This window comes from Garra rufa, chromosome 25 (genome assembly GCF_049309525.1).
Source record: "Garra rufa chromosome 25, GarRuf1.0, whole genome shotgun sequence".
Taxonomy (NCBI): Eukaryota; Metazoa; Chordata; class Actinopteri; order Cypriniformes; family Cyprinidae; genus Garra; species Garra rufa.
Genome location: NC_133385.1, coordinates 9,142,571 through 9,151,507, shown reverse-complemented (window position 1 = coordinate 9,151,507; position 8,937 = coordinate 9,142,571). Strand labels below are relative to the sequence as shown.

The 8,937-nt window shown below is 42.1% G+C and overlaps 1 long non-coding RNA gene across 1 annotated transcript; it reads left to right on the top strand.

The window, feature by feature from the left end:
• The first annotated feature begins 1,573 nt into the window (after positions 1-1,573).
• LOC141301049 (uncharacterized) lies at positions 1,574-5,879 on the top strand. Its single transcript, XR_012342089.1, has 2 exons — positions 1,574-2,454; positions 2,818-5,879. It is a non-coding gene; the product is annotated as an uncharacterized lncRNA (long non-coding RNA).
• The last annotated feature ends 3,058 nt before the right edge of the window (positions 5,880-8,937 follow it).

The following is an 8,937-nucleotide window of genomic DNA, read 5'->3' as shown; positions in this document are numbered from 1 at the left end:
AAGTACCGGCTGTAGAACCCGGATTCTCTGTGTTGAGGAGGGACCACCTCGATGGCCTCCTTCCTCAGGAGAGTATTTACTTCCTGTTCCAATACCAGAGCCTGCTCGGGGCCTACCAGAGTAGGAAATACCCCGCTTAAAGGTGGCGGCTTGGTGCCGAATTGAATGCAATAGCCTTTCTCTACAGTGCGCAGGACCCACATAGAAATATTTGGCAGTAGTTTCCACGCTGCCAGAAATTCTACTAAGGGAACCAACCTCTCGAGGCTGGTTTCTGGATTTATTTGAAGAGCTACCTCGGTGGCCTGTAACAGCAAACTGGCAGGATGCACCTGAAGTAAGCGCTCTGGAAACCCCCGTGGGGGTGGCGAACTCTCTGGTTCCGCTACGTTTCCGGGCGGAAAGACCAGAGAATGATGTTCGCGGGAGACTGCCGCGCCCTGTAACACCGGCAGGGTTAGCTGACGAATCTCCTGAGGGCCCCGAAGAGAGGTGGTCACCGTACTCCTCAGAGGCGGTGAGGCACCTAACTCTTCGAGAGGGGCTGCCCTCATTGGCCCTGGGCCACGACCATCAGGGCCGTTTAGCCGAGGCCCTCTTGGACTGGAGGACGACCCTCAGGTCTGGCCTCGTCTTCGAGGACCCCGACTTGGAGTGTTGCTGAGCCCGCCCTCTAGGCCTCGCCGGAGGGGTACGGGTAGCAACACTCCTTTTCTGGGTCTCCCTGTGTGAGGAGCTGGAGTGCGGCTGGGGCTGCTCCCGTCCAGCAGCCCCAGAGGAGTAAGTGCGGCGAGGAAGATAACGTGCCTGGCCTGCCTGCGGGCCTCCTGGTGCCTGTTGACAACTGTGTCAACAGAGTCACCAAAGAGGCCGATGGGATGCAGGGGGGCGTACAGGAGCGTGACCCTGTCCTTCTCCTTCATGTCGGACAGGGTTAGCCAGAGATGCCTCTCCGCGGCCACCAGGGCTGCCATAGACCGCCCAACAGCACGGGCGGTCTCCTTGGTGGCCCGGAGCACCAGATCAGCGGTCTTGCGCATCTCTGACACGCTCACTTCCTCGCCGTCACTAAGCTCCTTCAGCAGGTCGGCTTGGTATGCCTGGAGCACAGACATGGTGTGTAAACATGCACCAGCCTGACCTGCTGCCGCGTATGCCTTGCCCATCAAGCCTGATGTAACTTTTAGTGGCTTGGTGGGCAAGGACGGAGCCTTCAGGGACGATGCCAGGCCGGGAGACAGATAGCTCGCTAGTGTCTGCTCGACCTGTGGCATCGCCCTGTAGCCGTATTCCTCCATCCCCCCCACATTACCGTAGTAATCTGAGGCGGGGGAGAAGAGATGAGAGGAATACGGCTTGTCCCACGATCTCGCGATCTCTTTGTGGAGATCGGGGAAAAAGGGAAGGCTCCGTCTGGGAGGTGCTGCTTTAGCCCGCAGGAAGCGCTCATCAAGCCTGCTTGCCTGGGGCTCTGGATCTGGAGCGGGTGACCAACTGATGTTGAGCTTGGCCACCGCGCTCGTCAGCACCTCCACCAGCTCCTCATATTGGGGTGAACGGGGGGGCGGTTGTGGGAGGTCAACGCTCTCAACGTCAACCTCCTCGGAGGAAGACAGAATGAGCGCTGACTCCTCCTCTTGGAGGGAAGGAACCGCAGTGCGGGCTTCCTCATCCAGGAGGAGGTCAAACGATCCGCTGGGTGAGGAGAGAGATAGGGGATCACCCGTCTCAACTCCCTCCAGCAGATCTAACTGCGAACCCCACGAGTGTAGCTGCCGCTTCGCCTCGACGGAAGCGGGGCCAGACCCGCGGGGAACGCTAATGAAAGCCCCCTCCTCAAAGAGGGCTTTCCGGGAACGGAGCAACCGCAGCGGCATTCGCTCGCACTGCGGGCAGCCAGCCCCCTCAAGGGCTGACCTAGCGTGCTCCGCTCCCAAGCAGACCACACATAGATCGTGTGTATCCCCACCAACAATGTAGCGTTGGCAGGGAGGGACACACTTTCTATGCGGCTGCTGAACCGCCTTTCTGCGTTCGCTCTTAAAAGAACGTTTTCCCCCTGGCATACTGTTCAAATAAAAGTAGTGCAAACTGGCACTGAAAAACAACAGTATGCTTTCTAGACAGACAGTAGACACAGAGCGCTCTCGCTGAATGACAAAAGCTGACGCCAGCTTCAAACGCACGTGCTTTTATACTTCCTGGTCGCTGACGTCACCGCGCCTGTGACGTCACTCCCGTTTCTCATTGGACGTTGGACTATGACTCAGAGTGCGGCCCACCAATGGCGTTCCCTAAAGTGTCTCAGGACGCAGTGTTGAGTTCCCGGAAGGGAACTGTAAATAACCTATCATTTTCCTCTCCATCAGATTCTCACCTCAGATTCTGAGGGTCACGCAGACACTCCCATTGAAGAGGAGTCTTTACATCTGCAGTCCACTTCACCTGAGCCAGGTAGAGACCTTCTCAGACCTTCTGCTTAAAGGGGTAGTTGACACAAAAATGAAAATCCTGTCATTAATTACTCACCCTTATGTCATTCCAAACACGTAAGACCTTTGTTCATCTTCAGAACACAAATTAAGATATTTTTGAGGATATCCAAGAGCTTTCTGACCCTGCATAGACAGCAACACAACTGACACATTCAAGGCCCAGAAAAGTAGAAAGGACATTGTTATGTACAACATGAGGGAGGAGTGATTAATGGCTGAATTTTCATTTTTGGGTGAACTATCACTTTATTTTTACCGTATTCAGAGTATACTGGTATAAAACCATTTACCATCTCTGATTCTCCTTAAACTACATTTCTAGTGTCTTCAGGCAGTTTGGAGCTCTACCCTCAGACCCAGACGAGTGACACCCATCCATCTCACCTACTCTCCTCCTCACCTGGAGATATAGACCCTTACATCCCTACACAGATGGTCTCTACTGCACAATAGCTGCCTCCAAAAGCAGTTACATATGGAAAAAAACTGGTTTAATGCATTAGAGAGCAAAAACAAATGAAATAAAATGAAAATGAACAGTTTTTGTAAAAATCCAAACTGCCATATTGCCAGTGTTGGGGAGTAACTAGTTACATGTAACGGCGTTACGTAATTTAATTACAAAATAAATGTAACAGCAATTCGTTACAGTTACTTAGAAAAATGTGTAATTAAATCACAGTTACTTATGAAAATGTTAAAGATTACAAATGGGGTTACATCTAAAAAATTTCTTTAAAAATCTGGGATATGTTGAATAACATTAATCTGTTGCTTTGCCTGTTTTTGATATGAACGATGCCGTCTGCTAAGGCCATTTTCTGCTAAGGCTATTCTGATGCTTTTGATTGGTTTGAATTTGCGGTGCACCACGTCTGCCAATTAGGTTAATCCTCTTTGTCAGCGCGTTCATCGTTCCCTTTGTGTATTCGAGACCAATATCAAAAACATTCATAACAAATTAGCTAGCCTGCTAGCTGCCTTTACCAGACACACTTGTATTTATGAACCCTTTCACAAAAAAATATCGCATTTTTTCTCCTTGGTAATGTCAGATCTAACTTGCGATTTTATCACATTAACCCATTTTAATTTTGAGTGTCATTTGTAAAATCAGTGTTTACACTACTGCGTGATTTTCAGCTGAAACGTGACTAATGATTTGAAGGATGAAAATCCGCAGCATCGAATAATATAGATCTATTTTTCTCAAGGGCTTGAAACTTTTCTCTATAATGATCGATGTTGACCCCCTAACGTGCCACCTAGTGGACAAATCTCTCAATTAGTTTGTCCCATATTGTCTTGCAAAATCGAGCTATCATCTATTGAATCACCCCAGTTGGTCACTGAATCTAAGCAGTGTTTTAGATGAAAGGTAACTTTATTTAAAACAATAAAAAACAAAACAAAAAAAAACAAAACATGGATTTTATGACACAGCTACAATGATGGAGTCTGTTTGGATTTGGCAGTATCTATTCTAGAATCTATTCTTTCTTCTGTTAGTGAGAAATAATTATTAGCCCTGTATTGTATAATGATTTCCCTTCACACATAGTGGTAAAAAATAATAGTATGCAGATTTTTACATTTTTTTTATTATATCAGTAAGAAGAAAAAAAACGTGTTTTTACTACATTATTATAATCTAGAATTGTGTTTTCTCTTAAATATAACTAAAAATAATTATCTATTATTTTAAATAGATAATTTAGATATTTAAAGAAATCTTTAAGATTTAAGTTTTTAAGGCATTGTTAATTGTGTGTCCTGTCATAGCTATGCAAAATTTTGATTTTGTAACAACGGTAAACAATTTTTTTGTTATAAGGTCTGGTTTTGTGATGGCTGTACTTTAAAATAAATTAATATAATCTTAATTCAAGTGATGAAAGATTTTGAAATTCTAACAGTAAACTACTGTAAGGTCACACCTGCTTGGTATAAATGCTTGAAAATGATTTAGTTGAAAATATCCATTAGAAACTTAAAAGTAATCAAAAAGTAATCAGATGTAATCAGTTACTTTACTTTTCTAAAGTAATTGAAAAGGTGCACTACTTATTACATTTTAAATAGGGTAATTTGTAATCTGTAATCTATTACATTTCCAAAGTAACCTCCCCAACACTGCATATTGCAACCTGCTGCCTATTCACACTAATAATGAGGTTTGTAAAAACACCTTTAAATTGTGCTCCACAAAAGGACAGTTTAGTTTAATTCAAAATAGACTCTTCTTACATGTATATGATTAAAATTTTAGTTTTCAAAATGTGACTAAAATAAATTGATTTATGATATACATAAATCAATGATATACATAAAATAAATTGATTTATGATATACTGCTAGAGTGATTAAAATGAATAAAGAGTCTATAAAATACTTTCTATAAGATGGAAAAATAAACTATTTATTGAAAGTTTTTTGGGAATTTATAGCATGAACATCAGAAATTTCTCAAATGTACAAATGTATTCAACTGTTACTATACAATAAATGTCAATATACAAACACCAAGAACAGCATTTAAAGGATCATATTGACATCATATTAAATTTTTAAGCAGATGAAAATGAGGCTGTGTAAAACGAGACTGAACAACCATTTGTTAAGCAACAGTACAATCCCTCACAGCCTTGTTTTCATTCTCATTTTAAAATGAAATATGGCGCTACCCTGACTGAGGTCTAATACTTACTTCATAAATAAATCATTTCATTCATGAGTCCTTTCTGCCCTTGTCCATCTTTTCTTTTTCTTCTGTTGAATTCTCTACCACAGTTGTTTGCACCTCTGTTTCTTGTTCATTAGATGGTTTCTCTACTACACCTCTGTGGAGGTGTTTCTTTTCTTCTTCTGCTACTACTTCATTGTGACCGCACCCTCCTCCCTGGTCTCTGACTCTACTTTTGTTGTACTTTTCTCCTCAGTTTCTCTGAGGGTCTTCTCCTTCATCTGTTTTTGGATTGACCAGGTTTTGAGTCAACAGTTTAGAAAAACTTCTGAAATACACCAAATGTTGAGTGTGTTTGTAAAAAAAAATGAGAGAAATTGTACTGTCTGACAAGCATGAGTAATAACAGTTGTTGCAGTGTCTTACCCATCCAGAACAGCTCCTAAATTCTTTGCCACATGGGACTAAAGCTCCAAGCTCATTCACTTTATGTTCATGTTTCTAAACATCAGCTCTGTGTAACATGTTAACCAAACACATAACAAAATAACCACTGAAATCTAATCTCAAAGTGTTCATACTCTCATTTTAACGATTAAGTTTTGTTCTGATTATTACAGAAGTTAAGTCGCCTATGACTTTGTCTGCCATTGTTGTCTGAATCTGTGTAAGATAAAAGCAGCACTAAGTTAGACCTGAAATATACTTGTAATATTTATGATTGCTTAATTGGTTAGTGAAGTAATGCTTTTATACTCTTAGCTGCAAACATCTTGATAAGATACATTTTCTCCACAAAAACACTGTTACCTTCTGTGGTCCAAAGCTCCACACTGCCTTATTCATTCTATCAGTTTTCTCCTTCACTGCTGCTTTTAGACATCCTCTAAGCTTATCAGATGTAGCAGTTTGTAGCAGTTTTTAACACTAAAACTTGAAGTATTGATTTAGACTGGTTGACAGGAACAGTGAGAGACCTTAACATTGACACTAATTCAGCATTTCGAGAAAATTCTTAAAAAGTGACTGTTACCAAAATCTTGTCACTCAGCGGCCATCTTTGAAATGCCTCTCGGGCATGCAAGTGCAGCTCCTATCTCTTTGAATGGGGAAACATCAAATTCTCCAAAACTGTTCACCAAGCTTAAGATTAATTTTCATATTTGAAATCACCAATGAAATCTCACAAGAATTGCCTCATAAATATGGTTCCTTCTTCCTTGTGCTCCAATAGCCTTAAAAAACGCTTTCCTGGAGCCTGAAGTGTCCATGGTATGTAGAGTGCGGATCGGGCCGCATTTTTCTGTCCGAGCCCGGCCCGCGTCCGACAGAGCAGTAACCGAGCCCGACCCGAACCCGACAGGCATTAAGATATTTATGTCCGAGCCCGATCCCAGCCCGACACAGTTAAAATCTTTTTTTTTTCTCATACTAATGACACGTGCAGTTTTTTGTGTGGAAAGCCCGCTTTTATTAAGCAACTGTAGGAAGGCGTTCGGAAATGTCAACAGATGAGCGCATCAGTGCACACGGGGCAAAAAGCGCTGTTATAACACAGGCGCACTATCGCGCTGATGTAACCGAGCCCGACCCGAACCCGAGCATCCTTTCTAAATATCTGTCCGAACCCGGCCCGGCCCGTCGGGTTCCGTCGGGTACCGTCGGGCTCGGCTCGGGTATCCATCCTCTAATGGTATGCATACTGCAGAATTCGGGCAGAAGCAGTAGGTCATCCGGGTACTTCTCGCCTACTGTATTTCGAATAATATGAATTCGGACATACTACTCGCCTCACATACTGTTTTTCGCATTCTATATAGTAGGGAAGTATGCGATTTCGGACGCAGCGTATAGAATACCCAAGATATGTCACTCCTATAGTTTTGAATGGGGAAAAATGAAACGTTCATTATGGCCGCGAAGCCCCGCCTTCTTAATGAAAGAGCCAATCGTTGATTAGTAAAGTCAGCGCATCACTGCAGCTGCAGTCCCGGTTGCTATAGAAACAATCGGCGCTCTAATAGACACCACACACTATGCGACAAACAGCGACTGAGCCCGACTGGAACAGACTGTGTCCGAACTAGGCACAATCCATGATCAAGACCAAATTCCATTCATAATCGGCATGAAAATCGTGTAGTGTGTTCTCAGCTTAAGACGTGCACTCAATACTGCGCATGCGCACTGGCTCATCTTGCCTGAAAAATAAGCGTTTTTTAACGCTATTGGAGCACAAGGAATCATATTTATGAGGCAGTTGTCGGATTTCTTTGGTGATTTAAAATATGAAATTTAATCGTAAGCTTGGTGAACAGTTTTGGAGAATTTGATGTTTTCCCATTCAAAGAGATAGGAGCTGCACTTGCATGCCCGAGAGGTGTTTCAAAGAGCTCTGTATTCTAAAGTCTTTGATTTTTCCCCATTCAAAACTGTAGGAGTGACAAGTCTTGGGTATTCTATAGACTTGCTGTTACTCTTAAAAAAAGTGACTGCTATCAAGGAATTATAATTACCAAAGACACTGTATATTTTTCTATTTCCCCCCTCTCTTTTATAGTGTTGTGCTCTGTCATTTAGACATTTATTATGTTTTATTGTCTTTTTGTAATTGGGTTTACTGCAATAAAATAAATAAATAAATAAATGCTGTATTGAAGCCAAAAGATTATTAATATATACATATTTATAGCTATGTATATAACTATCTATTGACCTACCAGAGCTCTAATGAGTACTGAACAACTGTAAAGTATGTAAAGTGTACACTTTTAGAAAGACTTTTAAAAATGAGATTTGGAAACAAGACAGCGCAGATATGTTTTCCTCAAAATTTTTGTGTGCTTTGCGTGGTGGGTAAACACGCTACTGGCTGAGTTACAACACCTATTCTTATGGCAAAAAAACCATCAAAATTTGTCATGTCACCACGGACACACCCTTTAACGAACACTCAATATTTTCACAATTTAACATTGCAAAAAACCTTTAGGTTAGACTGACCAAATATGTTGATGTCATTAAATCTCTCGGAGGAGTTCGTTACAGCATAAAACGTCACTTCCTGTTGCCAGCAGGTGGCGGTATGACTATAACTAAATATGCATGTAGATCTTTTCAGGTTAGCTGTTCTATCAAACATGTGAAGTCTGGGGCAGTTCAGACATTGTATGCCTGAGTTATAACAACTTCCTGTTTCATGGCGAAACATCGAAATTTGTCAGGCAACCATGGACACACCCTTCAACGAAAACTCTAGGTCACAAGGGGCTTTAGATAACACTGACCAAAGTTGGTGTTTTTGTAGGTATTGGCGTGTTACATGTTACGTGTGTGCCAATTTTCATACATGTACATGAAACATAGCAGGAGGGGCATTTCATTGAAAGTGAACAGGTGGCACTACTAAGCTATTTTGCCACAACCACTTCTGAAACCCATATCAGACGTAAACGTTTGCCAATTCTGGGGTGTGTGCAAAGTTTTGTGACTTTTCGAGCATGTTTAGGCTCTCGAAAATACTACTCATTTTGGAGAAGAAGGCTGCATATGGTGCTCAGGCCTAAAAAAAGAAAAGTTTATTTAATTTATTTATATTTTAAATCAGTGTGGCAAAATTTACATCATGATGACATATGTGCAAGCATTTGGTTTTAACAGAACTAAAGTAAAGTACAGATTCTACAAAATGATGTATAGTATATAATTACTCAAAAAGAGTTTAAACATCGTTTTACATATTTTGTTTTCTAATTAAAT